Genomic DNA, 15,865 nt, shown 5'->3' with positions numbered 1-15,865 from the left:
GGGGAGCGGAGGGGCTCGGCCTCCGCAGCGTGGGCGCCGGGTGGAGCCCGGTCGGGGAGACGGCCCCTGCCCTTCGGCTCTTCTTGGCTCCTCCAACGGAGCCCAAGCTAGATACCTTGGGAATCCCGGGCAGAGGCTGTGTTGGGTTTTGGTTGCTCTGCCCTGCCATGATACTCAGAGTGTGGAATGATGCTGGGGGGCCGAGGAGCGCCCCCCAAGGTATGACCTGTGCAGGTGGGGCTGCCACGTCCCCGCCTGGAGGCGAGTAGCCACCCCTGGTCCACTTGGGGTCAACGAGGTGTTCTCCAGGCCGGGCGGGTGTCCCGGGAGGCACCGTCCACGAGGAGGCCCCAGGTAGCGGGGACCCCACACCTCTGGGAGCAGGAGGAAGACGCAGCTGTGGGGTCTGGGCTTGTCTGGGCTGCCGTCCCAAGGGCTGCAAAAGGGTTTGGCTTCAACCACGGGAACTGATGGGCTCCCGCTCTTGAGGCTGGGAGGCGTCCAGCATCTGGTCGGCAAGGCCGTGCCTTCTCCACGCCTATGGCGTGCTAAGCCCGCGGCGCCCAGTTCTCTTTGGGGGATTAAGCTTGAGGGCACGTGCTGCAGGGGTGCCCAATTCCAGCTCCCACACGTGGGACTCGGGGCGAGCCCCTGGTGAGGGAGGGGGCTGGCCGCAGGCGGAGAGGCCGGAAGGCCATTCGCGGTGGGGGTGCGCCCATCGGCGGGGGAGGCCGGGCCCCAGGGTCTGGCGTCCAGGTGTTTGTCCACTGCCCGCCCGCCCGGCTGGCTAGAGGGGCGGCAGGGGCTCCCCCTGCAGCCCTGGAGTGGGGGACTTGGGCCGGGCCATGCGGGCCGTGGGCCCAGGGCGAGACTCTGGTCCTGCCCGGCAGCACATGGGCCCGGTGGTGGGCTTCAGGAGGGCCGTTCCTAGGTTCTGGCATTGGTGTTTCCCTCGCACCACTGCTGGGCAGTTCCCTTTGAAAGGGCCGAGGAGATGGGGGGGCTTGGGAATTGAGGTGGGGGTTGGGGGGAGGGCCTGGGTGCTGCCGGTGAGGGAGGCGGGAGAGCTTGGGGCCCAGGGAAAGCCAGGGCGCCCAGCAACCCTGGGCTGCTTGCTCGTCCCCCCAGGGCACAGCTTTAAAGGGCTGCAGATGGCCCGACCCCTGAGGACGGCCTGCGCCTGGCTCCCCTCGCCTCTTCTCAGCCTCGAGCATCAGGTGCGCCCGAGTCACCAGCGAAAGCTGGTAGCAGGCACAGGCGGGCTCCTGGGTGACCTCGGCACAGCGCAGGGGCCACCTCGCAGAGGTCCTGTTCCCTGTGTCCCAGCTCATCTCTAAAACCTGCTCCCGGGTGGCACCTGCCTGGGCCCCGTGTGGGAGGCCAGTCAGACCCCACTTGGGGGCCCCAGCGCCCTGGGCCCCCTCCCACCCACTGGGGGCCGCCTGCGTGCCTGTTCCAGGCCTGCCCCGTGGAGGTGGTGCTCTGGGGTGCACTGCAGCTCCTGCACCCTGCGCCCACCACCCCCTGCTTCCCAGTGCCCCTTGCCAGCTCCGACTCCCGGGAAGTGGTTCAAAACATGCACCTTGCATTTCATTTTTGTGTGTGTCTTGGGGTGGCTGAGGAGAAACTGCAGCTTCACTGTATTCTCCGAAGAAAGAAGTTTGCTTTGTTTTATTGATTTTTATATTAAACTTTTTGTTTTGAAATACTTTCATACTTTCAGAACAGTTGCAAATCAATACAAACCCATATAGAGAGGTCCAACATCCCCCCCGCCCCCAAAACCCACACCCACCAACTTTTCACGTTTTGCCACATCATTCTGTTGTTATCCATCGTCTATCTATTATCCATCAATCTGTGTATCTATGTATCCTCCATTCATCCATTCATGCGTGCATACATCCATCATCTTTACCTTCCTCTCTCCCTCCCTTCTTCTGTTATCTATCATCTATTATCTATCCATCCGTCTATCCATTTTTCAACGATCTAGTCCGTTCTCTCTTATCTATCTCTCTGCCTACCTACCTAATGTAATGTAATCTCTCTATCATCTAACCTACTGTATTTCATTATCCATCTATTATTTGTCTCCCTGTTTTCTAAACATTTGAGAGAAGGTTGTACCCATCATGCTCCTTGAACACATAAATGCTTCCACCTCCGTTTTCTGAGAAAAGACATTCACGTACACATCCTTCCGTGCAGTTATCCAGCTCTAGAATTTTAACACGGTCATAACCCTTACAGCCTCTGTTCAGTTTCTTCTGAGTCCTGGGAAGGGCCTCTGTGTGCCGCGCCGTCCCAGGGTGCACCTCCTAGGGCGCCAGCAGCAGGAAGCCAGGTGTGCCGGGGCATCCTGGTACCTGCGCAGGCTACGGGGAGCAGAGCTGAGGCGCGGGCCGTGAGGGGGCGGCCTCCTTGCTCCAGCTGCCCTCCGACCAGCACGTGGGGGTGTCAACCAGAATCTGCTGACGCCCGCCTCAGCGAGCTCCCAGGCTCGGGTGGCAAGGCACGGCCCAGCGGTGGCATTCTCACCCAGGCTGACACCGGCCACCCCGCTGGGCCCGGCGTGGACACTGGACCGAGCGTGAATTCTGAGCCTCAGGCTGTCTTGGGTCACTTCCATCCCTGGGCAAGGGCGTGTTCCCCAAGCCAGGTGATCTCCATGTGGGTCTGGAAACCACCGCACGAGCCCTCGGGTTGCTTCAGCTGAGTTTTGTCCAGCTGTTCAGGGTGCAGAAGTGGGAGCGTGACATCTGTGGGCTCCTGGTTCTAAACGTGGCTGCAGACCCCAAAATTCAGGCAGTTGCATTGCCCCTCTGAGTTGGGGGCGAGAGAAGTCCCTTTCCTGAGCCCTTGGCTTGCCAACAAAATTTTGCAGTGGTGATTTTTCTTTTCAATAAACTTTAAATGTGGGAGTAGTTTGTGGCCTGACAGAAAAATTGTGAAAATATTAGAGACTTTTCATATACCTTGCAACCAGTTTCCCTTATTCTTAGCACCACATTAGCGTGGTACATTTGTTACAATTGATGAACCACTGTTGATACTTCCTAGGTAACTGAATTTCTGCACTTTCTTCAGATTTCCTTACTTTTCCCTGATGTCCTTTTTCTGTCCCAAGACCCCATCTAGGATCCCCCGTTGCATGTAGTTGATTTGGCTCCCCAGGCCCCTCTTGGCTCTGGCTGTGCTTTTGAAGACCTGGACATGTTGGGGAGTGGGGGTGCTTTAGTGTGCTAGGCTGCCAAAAGCAATAGAACCGAGATGGGTTGGCTCTTACGATGGGGGTTAGTAGCTTGCAAGCTTACAGTTCTAGGCAATGAAAATGTCCAAATCAAGAACTCCTCTGTCAGCTGACAAGGCCCCTGGCAGCCTCTGCTGGGCTCTCCCTTCTCTTCCAGGTTCGTTGCTTTCTGCTTCTTGCTTCTGGGGCTTTCTCTCTCCCTCTCTCTCCGTAGTTATCCATTTATAAAGGACTCCAGTAAGAGGATTAAGAGCCATGCTGGGCCACGCCACCTGATCAAAAATTCCCACTTACAATAGGTTTGTACCCACAGGAATGAATTAACTCAAAGAAAATACTTTTTTGTGGTCCATGAAGCCTCAGACTGTCACAGCGGGCTCTGCTATTTTGGAGAAGGAGCCTCAGCGGGGGTGGTCTCCTGTGTCCTCGTGCCCAGCCTGTGGTCATGATCGGGGGGGAAGGCCGTGGAGGTGCTGGGTCGTCATCGTCCCGTCACGGCAGGGGTCCCTGCTGCCTCATGACTCAGCTGGCGCTGCTGACCTGAGGCCCGTGGCTGAGGCAGTGCTGTCAGGCTTCCCCGGGAACGCGACCCCTTCCCCTTCCCACCCTGCGCTCCGGGGACGCAAGTCCCTCTGCACGGCCCACACTCGGGAGGTGGGGAGTTAGACTCTGCCTCCGCGAGGCCGGGGTCGGTACATAAATTACTTGGGAGTTTTCTGCTTGTGAGAATTGGCCCTTCTCCTCATTTACTTTATTGTTTATTTATGTCAATTGGACTCATGGATATTTAGAGTTTGGACTATAATTGTTCAAATAAAATATTAGACATGATATTAATTATGAGAGTTTCTTTGCAAAGTTTACGATTCATGAATCAGGCAGCATCCCCACTGCACGTGCAAAGGAGCTCCCCAAGGGGGTGGAGAGGGGGCTTCACATAGGGCAAACGCAGAAACAGGTGAGGAGCTGTTCTGACTGGCTGAACCTGGGGGGGGCTCACAAAGTGGGGTGCAGATAGATACTGAGGAGTATGCTCAGCTCTCCATTCCGAGTAGCGCTCTCTCCTGCATGGAAACTGGTTTATCACCAGCTGTTGTTTATCTGCAGTTCTCTAGGGTGCCTTCCATAGTTCCCTTTCCTCGGAAAGCCCTAGCAAGTCATTTTCTTTTTCGTTTTCTGGAAAATCCCTTCTTGGAAAGGGGTCCCTCCAGGCCATGCCCACTTCATGTTACTTTTCCTCGCCAGTACACTCTGTTCATTTTGGTGCTCAAATTCTCTGCCCTGGCCACGGAGAGTGCTTTCAGCTGGCTCAGGGGTCCCACCGATGTGGGTGGGGTTGGTTTTTGTTTGTTTTAGCAGGTCCTTCCTGGATGCTCCAGTTCACCTTACCTATACCCTGCCTCGGCCCTTCCGTTGAGTATACACGTGCCTGGAGTGGGAAACCAGGTCCCATCACGGAGGGCGGGCGTTCTCCTGAGCACGCCGGCACGTGGGTTGCCCGGTGACGGCCGCTTCCTTGGAGACCCTGCCCCGTCTTGGCTCTGCCCGCCCTGCTGGGGCAGGCCCCCACGAGAAGGCTAGTGTTAGAGATTTCCGTGATTTCCGTTATAACCTTGACTCTGACATTTCTTCCTTTTGGTTTGGCCGCAGTGTCTGACCCAGGGACTGTGCGCCCAGCCCAGCCCGCCTTCTCTTTCCTGGTAGGGAAGTGGCTTCACTGAACCTCTTAGATGCTTGTTACTTGCCTTCTGCCCCCAAAACCTGTCTGACATGGGAGCTGGGGTTGAGGGCTTTGGTCTGCCCACCGGGTTGCTAGCATGGGCCTCGAGGCCGCTGCCTTCCTGCTGCAGGAGAGGGGCGTTCTGGAGAGAATGAGTGGAGTACATGGCATGCTGTGTGCATGTACATGGCTGTCCTCTCCTCTCTGGCCCCCATTTCGCCTGTGAAATGGGGTTTCCCACGGCTCTGTGCAGGGGTGGGAAGGGGGTGGGGTGGGGGGTTGCTGCTGGAGGGGCTGTGGAGCCTCTATTCAGACCGCTTTACAAGACAGGTGTCACACTAAAGATAAAAACAGCCCACTGCTGGGGCAGCCTCTCCCCGATGTCCTCAAACATGCCCCATGACGCATTCGCCCTTCCTGTTTCATGACAAGTTCCTGGGAAGACTTGGCTTACCGTCCCTGCAGGTGGGCCTGGCCCTGTGGGACTCGGGGCCTCCCCAGACCCCTGCTTCCTGTCTGTGAATGGGGCACCAGCTGGCACCCGCTCTCACCGGGGCGGGGGGCCTGGGCTTAAGCTCCTGGGCGTGGCAGGCCTGGCCGGGCCCCTTCTGTCAGGAGACGCCTCGGGATGGCTGTGCGGCTTGGTGGGCACCGGCCCAGGCTCCGGGGTCTCTGCTCTTGACCCAAAGCCTGCCCTCACCAGGGTCCCGAGCACCTGCCCAGCGGGGGACGTGTCCTGGACTGCTCCGGCCGGTAGGGCCCTACGTGGCCCTGCAGAGCTCGGGGCAGCGGCCTCGGGCCCAGGCTGACAGGTCCAAGTCCACGGTTAGAAATGTGCCCCCCTCCAGGGGTGCCCTCTTGGGCACGGGAGGGAGGCCAAGGAGGGCCCTTTGCAGGCAGCACGGGGCTGGCGGCTTGACAAGAGCCTCACCCTGTGCCCTCAGCCCCGGGGCAGCGGGGCAGGAGCTGCTCTAGATCCCGAGTGCCGTAATTCCTGCAACACACTCGGGCTTATAATACCACTGGGGAAACTGGAACACTGGCTTACCTTTTTAGATCTGATAGTTGTGTTATTTTTTTAAAAAATCAGAGTTCCCGTGGAGAACATTTAGCCTTGAGGGTGCAGTTCCCGGGTTCAGCCGTTTGGGCTTCAGGTCGAGCAGAAGTGGGTGCGGCCGTCTCCTTTGGGGGCAGTGCCTCTGGGGTTGGAGGCGTGGGGGGGGCAGTGCCTCTGGGGTTGGAGGCGTGGGGTGGGGCAGTGCCTCTGGGGTTGGAGGCGTGGGGGGGGGCAGTGCCTCTGGGGTTGGAGGCGTGGGGGCAGCCAGCTGTCCCAGTCTCATTCTTGGCCCTGGAGCCTGGGGCATCCAGCAGTTTCTCGTGCCCACAGGATGGGGCTCCTTAGATCTTAGGGTGCACCGGGATGGCTCTCTGGGGGAGGCTGACTCTGCCACCGTGGGGACAACAGAGCGCATCCCCGCTTCAGACACATGCATGCATGAGACCGGTTGAGTTAGAAGCTATCATGGAAGGATCCAGAAGCTTTATACAGCTTAGAAAGGAGGAAGCTACATTGGAGTGAAGGGAGAGAAATGACATAGGAGTATGATTTAGGAGAACCTGCAGGAGAAATAAGATTGTGGTGGCAGGAAATTTTCAGGAACGCTACCCAGCATTTGGGCTGATTTAGAAGGACAGACAGTGGGCAGAGTGGCGGTGGGCTGGGGGGGCGTTTCTGGAAGCTTCTGGCAGGTGAACCTGTGCCCCAGCTGGTGGGAGGCCATGGGGGATGGTGGCGAGAGAGAGCACGTGGCCCCAACTCTCTAGGCCATGCCTGCCCCTGGTGAAGGAGGGGCAGGGCACGGAGCCACCGAGCCTCAGTTTCCCAGTCTGGCCAGCACACGCTCTCGGGCTGTTGGCCGTCAGGCTGGGCTGCGAAGGCAAGGAAGCCTCCAGCTGACCGCCAGCCCAGTGGGCCCCGGGGCCTGGTGGCAGTGCAGTGCGAGGAGAGGCGTGTGGGTGGGCATCTTGGAGGGCAGCCGCTGTGCGTGCATGGCCCGCCTTCCTTGTCTCAGGCTTCGCATGGGCCTGGGAGGGGGTGAGGGTCTCCCTAATCTACAGCTGGGGATGGGACAGTAGAAGCGAGGCCCGCCCTGTGAGCGGGAGGCTGCTCTCGGACCCCCAGGAACGCCGCAGGTGAGGGCAGGTGGCACGGCCTACGGGGCAAGGGGTGCAGTGGGTGGGGGCAAGTGAGGCACACTGTAACCCCGGATGGGTGCGTGTCCAGGGCCCCATAAGGTGGCATCTCCTTCCCCTTGCCCGTTGGAGCCGGGAGGCAGGATTGCGCCCAGGAGGAGAAGGTCCTGCCTCTGCGGAGCCCAGGTGGCCCCTGGAATCGCCAGTCCTCCGGGGCCCTGTGAGCTGGGCTGTTGAGGGGCTTGCTTCTCATTTGAACCAGCTGCCCGGCCTCAGGCCTCGCCCCAGCGGTCGCGGAGCTGGCATCTCTGCCCATCTGGGTGCGTGGCTGTGGTGTCGTGCCAGAGCCCAGGAGCCGGCCTAGGGATGGCTCGTGCGTGGGCTCTAGGCCTGGGCCCAAGGGGCAGACTTGGGTGCTGTCACTCCTCTTGGGGTGGCTGTCACTCCTCCTGGGGTGGCTGTCACTCCTCCCGGCATGCCCCGGGCAGGGGCGCCGTCAACTCCTCCTGGGGCGGCTGTGTGCCCTGGGCAGGTGGTTGGGTTTCCTTGCATGTGCAGTGCATTTTACTAAGAATGTAGAGAGGTCTGAGAGCTGGAGGGCTGGGCCCCTCCCATCTGTCCTGTCTGTCTGTGAGGTCATCTGTGTGTCCATCCTCCAGCAGTGCCCTGGACGGAACCCTCAGCACCTTTGCAGCCTCGGTTGAGGCCGCCATTGACCGGGATCAAGAGGAAGATGCACGCCGGTCTGATGGCAGAGTTGGGGGGCTTTCCTGCCCCCTGGGAAGGAAGGAACGGAGCCTCTTGACGGCCCTGATGTGGCTGTTGGCCCAGGTGCACCCCGCCTGCAGGGGAGGCTGGCCATTGCCCTCTGGACAGCTGGCCTCAGCGGCCGGGGCAGGCCAGGGGCCGTTTGGCCCAGCCGCTTTCGGAGCGCTGCTCAGCCTCGTCAGATCCTATGCTTCTCTAATACAGTTTGCTGTGGCCCTGATTTCTAGCAAGACAGGAGGACCGAGCAGGAAGGGAGTGGCCAGACCTGAAGGGCACCTGGCTCCCTGCTCCCCAGCGGCGCCATCCAGGGCCAGCTCGCATCTGCAGGGAGCAAGGGTGGGCGGCGGTGCGACCGCACGTGGTGGCCGGAGCTGGGTGCAGCCCAGAGACCCCTGCCCTTAAGCTCCACCCGTCCCTGTGGTGTGGCCCATGGGCGGTAGGACCTTGTGATGGGGCGGCTTGGGCTAAGACGTGGCCCAGCTCAGATGGGAGGGGCCTTAATCTTATTACTGGAGCCCTTCATAAGAGAATGAAACCCAGATGGAGAGAGAGAAAACCGCAGAAGCAGGAAGCTGACGGTCAGCAGAACCTGGGAGAAAAGGCAGAGATGGGGGGCTGCCGTGTGCCTTGCCGCAGGGCAAGCCACGGGAGCGAGGAAAGGAACGCTGCGACTGTCCCCAAGGTGTCCCGCGCTGCGCCTGGCACTGGGGGTCCTGGCCCAGCTCTTCCTCTCTCTGCCCACCAGGCAGGGTGGGATCTGCCCCCGCGTGGGGGCTGAGCCCTCGCTGGCTGGCGCCCCAGCCGTGCAGGCACCCCTTCCGCTCGCGTTCTGGCAGCCAGCCTGGGGCTGGGCTGTGCAGTCCGGCCACCGTTCTGGGCCTGGGCGTAAGGGAGGCTGGTTCTGGGGAGACGGCGGCAGCGTCTGTCCTGGAACCTTCCGGTACGTATCCTCAGCTGTGACTGGGGGGGTCTCGGGAGTCCCTATGTGAGGACCGTTGGGAGGCTGGGCTAGCAAATGAGTTCATAGCAACGGGGTCAGGGTCCCCAGTAAGTGCTGCGAGCGCAGCTGTCACCGCGGCGCGGTCACGTCGGGGGCGGCTGTGGCACGTTGAGGGGACGTTGTTCCTAGGTGTCTCCTTTCATTCTTCAAGGGACCTGTCCGTAGGTGGCACGTCAGGGTTCTCTGGGGAAAGAGGACCGAGAGGATGCATATATATTTGTAAATATATATCTAATGTTAATTTACCTAATTAGGTAATATTAAGGGACTTACAGGAATTGGGCTCCCACGACCATGGGGAGGGACAAGTCTGAATTCCACAGGGCAGGCCATGCGTTGGGAACTCTGATGACGTTTCCGACGCACCCCCCAGTAGAACCCAGCTGGCTGAGGTCGGGACGGCTGCTCTCCCTTCTGCCGGTGGAGGTCCTCAGCGCCCCTCTGGGGCCTTCATCTGCTTGGAGGAGGCTCTCTCCTTGCCAAAGGCCATCGCCTTTGCTGATGGTAGATGTCGGCGGCCGCGGACACCATCTACCCACTGGTGATTTAGAGCCTCGTGGTGAAGGCTGGTGCTTGCTCGACCGAACAACGGAGCCAAATGATGCGTGACCGCATCAAGATGGGTGCTGTTGTCACCCAGATTTATTAGGAAGAGGAAGCAGGTCCAGAGGGGATACGGGACAAATCGTGGCCCTCCCCACACACTGCCACGTCCTAGCTCTGAATGTGACCTTATTTGGAAAAGGGCCTTTGCAGGTGTCGTTCAGGTACGGGTCTCGAGTAGAGCTCATCCTGGAATACCTGGGCGGGCTCTGAACACAGTGACGTATCCTGGCGAGGGGCAGGAGGGCAGGCGGACGAGGTGGCAGCGTGCAGAGGGGAAGCCGAGGCTGGGCTGGGAGCCATGCGGAGCCCAGGGCCGGAGCTGCAGGAGGGTCCCTGCCGCACCCCTGGTTTGGCCGTGTGGGCCCTAGCGGTTGAGGGTGTAGCCGCCCTCCAGCTGGCAGCACCTGGTGCAGAGCCTGGACACAGGACGGAGGTCCCTGGTCCATGGGCCGGGCCACAGGCCGCGCCGAGTGACGGGGGACACTGCTGCGGCCCAGGCAGGCCATCAGCCAGGACCCCAGGGGCGCGTGAAGGCCACTGGGGGGAAGAGCTAAGGCAGGCGCCAGGAAGGCAGGGCTGAGGTCGGGTGAGGACCGGCTGCTCTCCGCAGGCCGGAGCCGACCCTCGCCGGCCTCAGAGGCTGGGCCGTGAGCACCCACGATGGGGTGTGGGCTGCTGCGGAGAGGCCCGCGGGCGGCGGGGAGGTGGAGGGAACCAGGCAGCCATGGGGCCTGCGTGCACAGGACCCGCCACGGTGTGGGAGGGGGACTTGGCGCTGGAAAGCTGCACTTGTGTGTGCTCTGAGCGCAGCGGCCCAGAGATTGGCGGACGGCCCGGGGTGGCCGGCTCCCTTCCCGCGCCTGCGGACGGTGACCGAGCGCTCGGCGCTGGACGGGGTCGGTTGTGGAAACTGGAAATGGGCGGGAACGGTGGACGGGCAGGAGGCGCTGAGGGGACGGAGGCGAGACAGGTCGGAAAACGTGCCGTGGGGAAAGGGGGTGGGGTATGTGTGCGTGGGTGGGCGTGCACGCGTGTGGATCAATACGGGTGGATGTGCACGTGTGTGTACCTGCGTAGGTGGATGTGTGCATGTGTGTACCTGTGTATGTGTGTGCGTGCATGTGTACCTGTGTGTGTATATATGTGTATATTTGTGTATGCCTGTAGATGTGTATGTATATGGGCATTGGTGTGTACAGATGTGTGTAGGTGTATGTTTGTGTGTGTAGATGTGTGTAGGTGCAGGTGTGTGTAGCTGTATATGTGTGTAGGTGTAGGTATGGGCACAAGTGTGAGATGATGTGTGGATTTTTGTGTGTGTAGATGTGTGTAGGTGCATGTTTGTGTGTGTATGTATATGTGTGTGTTTGTATGTCTGCATGTGTGTGAAAGTGTGGGTGTGCTCTCCTGCCTCATTTAGGGCCCTCCCTCTCGTCTTGGCATTATTTGGTAGCAGTGTCCTCACGGCAGAGAACCTGAGCCTGAGCTGGCATGAGGTGGTGTTGGGGCCGTGTTCCTGTTTACCTCCTGCGCGTGGACAGGTGCATGCATTGTAGACACTGGAGGAGACAGAGCATCCTGGCTCCCCCAGGAGCTCCTCGCAACAACTCTGCAGGAGGAGGAGCCTGGGGGTCAGGGAGGATCCCTTGCTTCCTTGGCTACACACTGGCTCCAGATCTCCCAGTTTCGAGGGCAGGTGTCAGCAAATTTGTTCTGTAAAAGGCCAGATGGGGAGTATTTTAGGCTTTGGGGGCCAGGCTCTGTCTGGCCCAGTTCTGCCACTGGAGCATGAAAGCAGCTACAAATAGGTAAACGAAGGGGTACAAAGTGTTCCAGCACAACTTTATTTAAAAAGCAGATGGCAGGCTGCATTTGGCCCACGGGCATCATTGCTGCCCCAGGTGGAAAGTACTGTCTGATTTGCAGTTTCTCTGCCTCCCCCCGGTTTCCCTCTAAAATGCTCCACAGCTAAGTGCTGGGGTGGGGAGGGCCAGGAGGGGTGTGGGCAGTACTGGGTAGGTGCCGGTGAGGACATGCATGGGGAGGAGGTGTGGGCCAGCGGGCGAGGCAGGAGTGGCCCCAGCAAGGGGGGAAGGAAGACACTGGTCCAGTGGCCTTGGAGAAATCAGCTCTTTCCTCTAGGCGGTGCCTGCCCTGCCTGAGTAATGGCTGGGTCTTGGGCTCGGCTGGCAACCTCCACCCTCTGGCCGGGGTGAGGGTGTAAGCCAGGCGGTGTGACCTGGGCTCTCTGGACGAGAGACCTATTGGTGGGTTAGGCCTGGGGCCACGAGGAAGGACAGCTACCAACCCCACAGCCCCTGGACTGGCTGGGTATGAGCCAGGCGGGGCCAGAGCGCTGCACGAGCTAGTGGGAGGCAGCCAGCTAGGGCCGTGGGCATGCAGGGCAGGGGTGGTGGGTGGGTGGGGGTGGGCCGAGCCAGGCAGAGCTGAAGGAGAGAGGGAGGCAAGGGGCAGTCTTAGAAAACTACTGAGGATGGAAGGGCACACAGCTTTCTAAAATAATGCTTGAGGACTCACCAAGTCCTGGACACTTCTCTAGGCCTGACGGAACAACCGAGCCACAGCCCTGCCTGCCCTGCAGCTCACACTGTGGTTGGGAGAGAGGCGAGTGAAGGAGAGCAGTGCCTTTGGTGGCAGCAAGTGCTCGGCCTGCAGGAGTGACTAGGACAGCCAGCCTGGCCGTGGCCTTGGCTGTGGTCAGCAGGGAGGGCCCTCTTCTGTCTCAGTGAGTCGGAACTCATTTCTCCTTCCTTGCCTTTCCTGCTTTGGCTGGTGGGGTTGAACACAGCGGCCCTGCAGTGGGGCCATTCCTGACCCCATGCCCTCCTCACTGGGGTCCCCAGTCATGCCCACTGTGACTTCAGGGGATGCCCGTCAGCTCCTGCCCTCTTGGTTTTTTGGGGAGATGCGCCCCCTCCTTATTGTGCCCCCTCCTACTGTGCCCTCCTTACCACCCTCTCTCCCTTCTTGAGATCCCCACTGCCATCCTTAAAGGCCCTTTCTCTCCTTGGAGCCACCTCCTCCTCACTTGGGGAGGTACCCCCTCTTTACTCTCCCCTCCCTCTCCTTGGGAAACCCCCCTTTTTACTGGCTCTGTTCTGTCCTTGGGGGGACCCCCTCACCTTGTTTCCTTGGGCCCCTCTGAATAATAGTCTTCAGTGTTTTTTTTTTATGGGAACCTTCTCCATGTGCTTTTTTATGAAATATTCCAAAAATCAGGAAAAAAACCCCAAAACAATCCAGTAAAAGTCTCCTTTTTTATTTTAATTTTGTAAAAAAAAATCTCATCCTCAGGCAGATGCTGAACTCTCAGACAGCTGTGTCTCCATCAGGCCAATCCCTTATGAGCCTGCCCATCTTCTCTGCCCCCATTCTCCTGGCGCTTCCTCCCGCCCCTCTCTCCAGCCCCATTTCCTGCCATCCTGGGGCTGGTTCTCTTTTCCTCTCTTGGTTAGGAGCCCTTATGTCCTAGAGCCCCTGATTTCCTACTTGTGAATTAATTCATTCTTTACTTAGAGCTTATCTTCTGTGGGTTTTTGATAAAGCTTGTGTTGTAGGCTCCAGGATTGATATTGAGAGGTTTGATTTCATTTCACCCACTCTTCACTTTTTTTCCTCTGGATGCACCTAGAACTTTTCCTTTGTTCTCAGTGTTCTAAAATTTCAGGATGGTGAACCCCTTGATGCTGGCTTTTTTTCTTTCTGTTATAAAAAAAGTGTATTCTGCTGGCTACCAGTTGGGTCTTTTAATCTAGAAACACATGGTCATCTGTTCTGGGAAATTTTCTTGAGTTATTTCTTTGATCTTTCTCTTTTCTCTATGTTTGATGTAAAATCCTATTATGTAGATGTTTGACCTCCTGAATGTATTGTCTCATTTCTTATCTTTTTCCCCTATTTTCCATTGCCTATTTTGTTGTTCTATTTTCAAGTAGATTTTCTCTATTTTATATAACTACCTCTTTATTCGATTTTAAATTTCTGCTATATTTTTAATATCCAAGAGATCCCTTTCATCTCTTTAATGTCCCTTTTGTGAAGCCTCCTCTTCTTGTTTCATGGATATAATGTCTACTCATATTTATGAAGATATATAGTTTTGACATTTTCATTAGCTCCCTATTTTGTCTCTGTTTCCTTCAAATTCCTGTCATCTGTCTCTTTAGGCCTTTTCCAACTCAGAAGCATTTCTCAAGTATCTGGTGCCTCTTAGCGTCACATGTTTTTAGAAGGAATACTAAAGAGTTCTCTTGAATGTAAACTTCACCTTAGGGCAGTCCAGTTTGTAGGAAGACCAGGTCTGTTTCTGCAGAGAGGAGTCATCCAAGCCTTTGCCTGAAGAATATTAGACCACACGGTTGCCAGAGTTCTGGGGGTTCAGGTCTCATTGTTCAGGTGGACGAATTTTAGGTTCATCTGTCTCTACATTGAACCCTTACCCTCAGTTAGGCAGGGATCCTGGAGTCCAGGGCCCTTTGGTTCGCTCTTGGCATTGAGTAAGCTTGCAGGCTTGGGGGGGCCAGGCAGTGTGGGGGGCGTGATCTGGGGGACTGATTCTCTCACAGACTTTCTGCTGCCCTTCTCGTAGGTGGGACCTGTCCCTCCCCTTTGAGGTAGTTTTGTTCCTCATATCCTGTGCCTTTTGGATGTTCTAAGGTGTGGTCTGGCTTTGTTAACCACCAAGAAAGTGTTGGTTTTCTGTGGTATGCTAGGAAGCCTCCCCTTCTCCTGCTTTCTTACTTCCTGGTGCCTCTCTGATTTTCTTTGCCCTGTTGGATTGTGTCCCCTTACCCCTTACTGCTATTTCTGTGGGATTTGGGGAGGGGGGCAGAGGTGGCATGTGTGTTCAGTCTATCTTGGTTATCAAAGCCCAAGTGCATATTTTGACGATTTGAGTGCCGTAGGATTTTGGTATATAATAATGCTTTTCTTTGCAATACAATGAGGAAATAAAATTGAGAAATGCTGTAGACTCTTTCTCCTCAAGATGGCTGGCAGTGCCCTGCGAAGCTCCTCATGACTGCTTGAATCAAAGGGCAGGAATCGATGGGAGACTTGGCCTCACAGCCTTGGAAATAGTCTGTGTTCAAGATGGGCCATCCTAGAAAGATGGCAGTGGGCTCCCATAGGTATGTAGAGGCTGCCTGGGAGGCTTTTCTGGGAAGGACACTCAGCCTTGACTGGGCTCAGTGGTTAGTTAGGGTTGTCCAGAAAAACCTAACTGAAAGGATGGCAGGATATAGCCATACACACACAGACACAAACACACATCTACCTGTCAATATACATAAAAAGATACTTATTATAGGAATTGGCCCATGTGACTGTGGGGATTGTGAAGTCCAAATTCTGTAGGCCAGGCCCCATGCTGGAAACTCTGATAAAGGTGAAGTTGAATTCCCCAGGGGAAGGTTGGAGAAAAGCCAGAAATTCTGACTTCTGAAATCCTCACTTCTGGCTTTTAAAACCTCTAAGTGATTAGATGAGGCACCTTACCACATTATTGAGGGCAGTCTGCCCTACTGATTGTAGATACAATCAACCAATTACAGACGAAAGTCCATCTATGAAATACCCTCACAGTAGCAACCAGGCCAGTGCTTGCTTGACCAAACAAGTGGACATCACAACTTAGCGAGCTGACATATAAACTTAGCCATCATTTGGGACTCACAGTGGCTAAGACATGAGTGGGAGGGTGGTGGTGGCTGAGCCTCACATTTGCCCAAACACCACCTGCTCTACAAGACAATTCCATTCGAGAGGCCCTTCCCTCCTGGTCACTCCAGTGCACTCCTGCATCCTCTCAGGGTAGCCCACTTAGTCAACCTATTTTGCCCAAGCTGGTATTTTGTTCTTTGTTGAGCAACAGTCTACGTAAGTTCTCCCTCTGGGCCATATAGGGTGGGCACACTCTCATTCACTTAGAGCCCAGTGGAGGAGGTGCCCCCAAGCTGTGCTGCCAGAACATCATAGGCGTTTGTGGGGTGTTTCCCACATGCCATGCACTGTCTTGAGACTGTCTCACAGCTATTCATTTGATCCTCATGGGAAACTCATTTAAGTGGAGCTCTGATTATCATCACCCTGTCCGTTAGTCAGGTGGAGAGACAGGCCAAGAGAGGCCCCAAGGTGAGAAAGCACAGGGCAATTCTGCACCCTGGTGATGGAGCCTGTGCCCTTCATTCCTACACCTGGGTGCCCCTCCCATGGCAGGTACCAGGAAGTTTGCTTCCTCTCCCTCACAGCCTGGGCTGCACCTGGCTGGAATGAGGGGTGCAGGAAGGTGGGGAGAATGGCAGTC

The 15,865-nt window shown here is 57.1% G+C and overlaps 1 protein-coding gene across 1 annotated transcript in view; it reads left to right on the top strand.

Moving 5' to 3' along the window:
- Nucleotides 1–15,865, top strand: part of ADCY1 (adenylate cyclase 1) — a 207,670-nt gene that overhangs the window by 12,277 nt on the left and 179,528 nt on the right. The gene's annotated exons all lie outside the window — the stretch shown is intronic.

Source organism: Dasypus novemcinctus, chromosome 5, assembly GCF_030445035.2.
Source record: "Dasypus novemcinctus isolate mDasNov1 chromosome 5, mDasNov1.1.hap2, whole genome shotgun sequence".
In the NCBI taxonomy this organism is placed as follows: Eukaryota; Metazoa; Chordata; class Mammalia; order Cingulata; family Dasypodidae; genus Dasypus; species Dasypus novemcinctus.
This window is presented reverse-complemented; position numbering and strand designations above follow the sequence as displayed.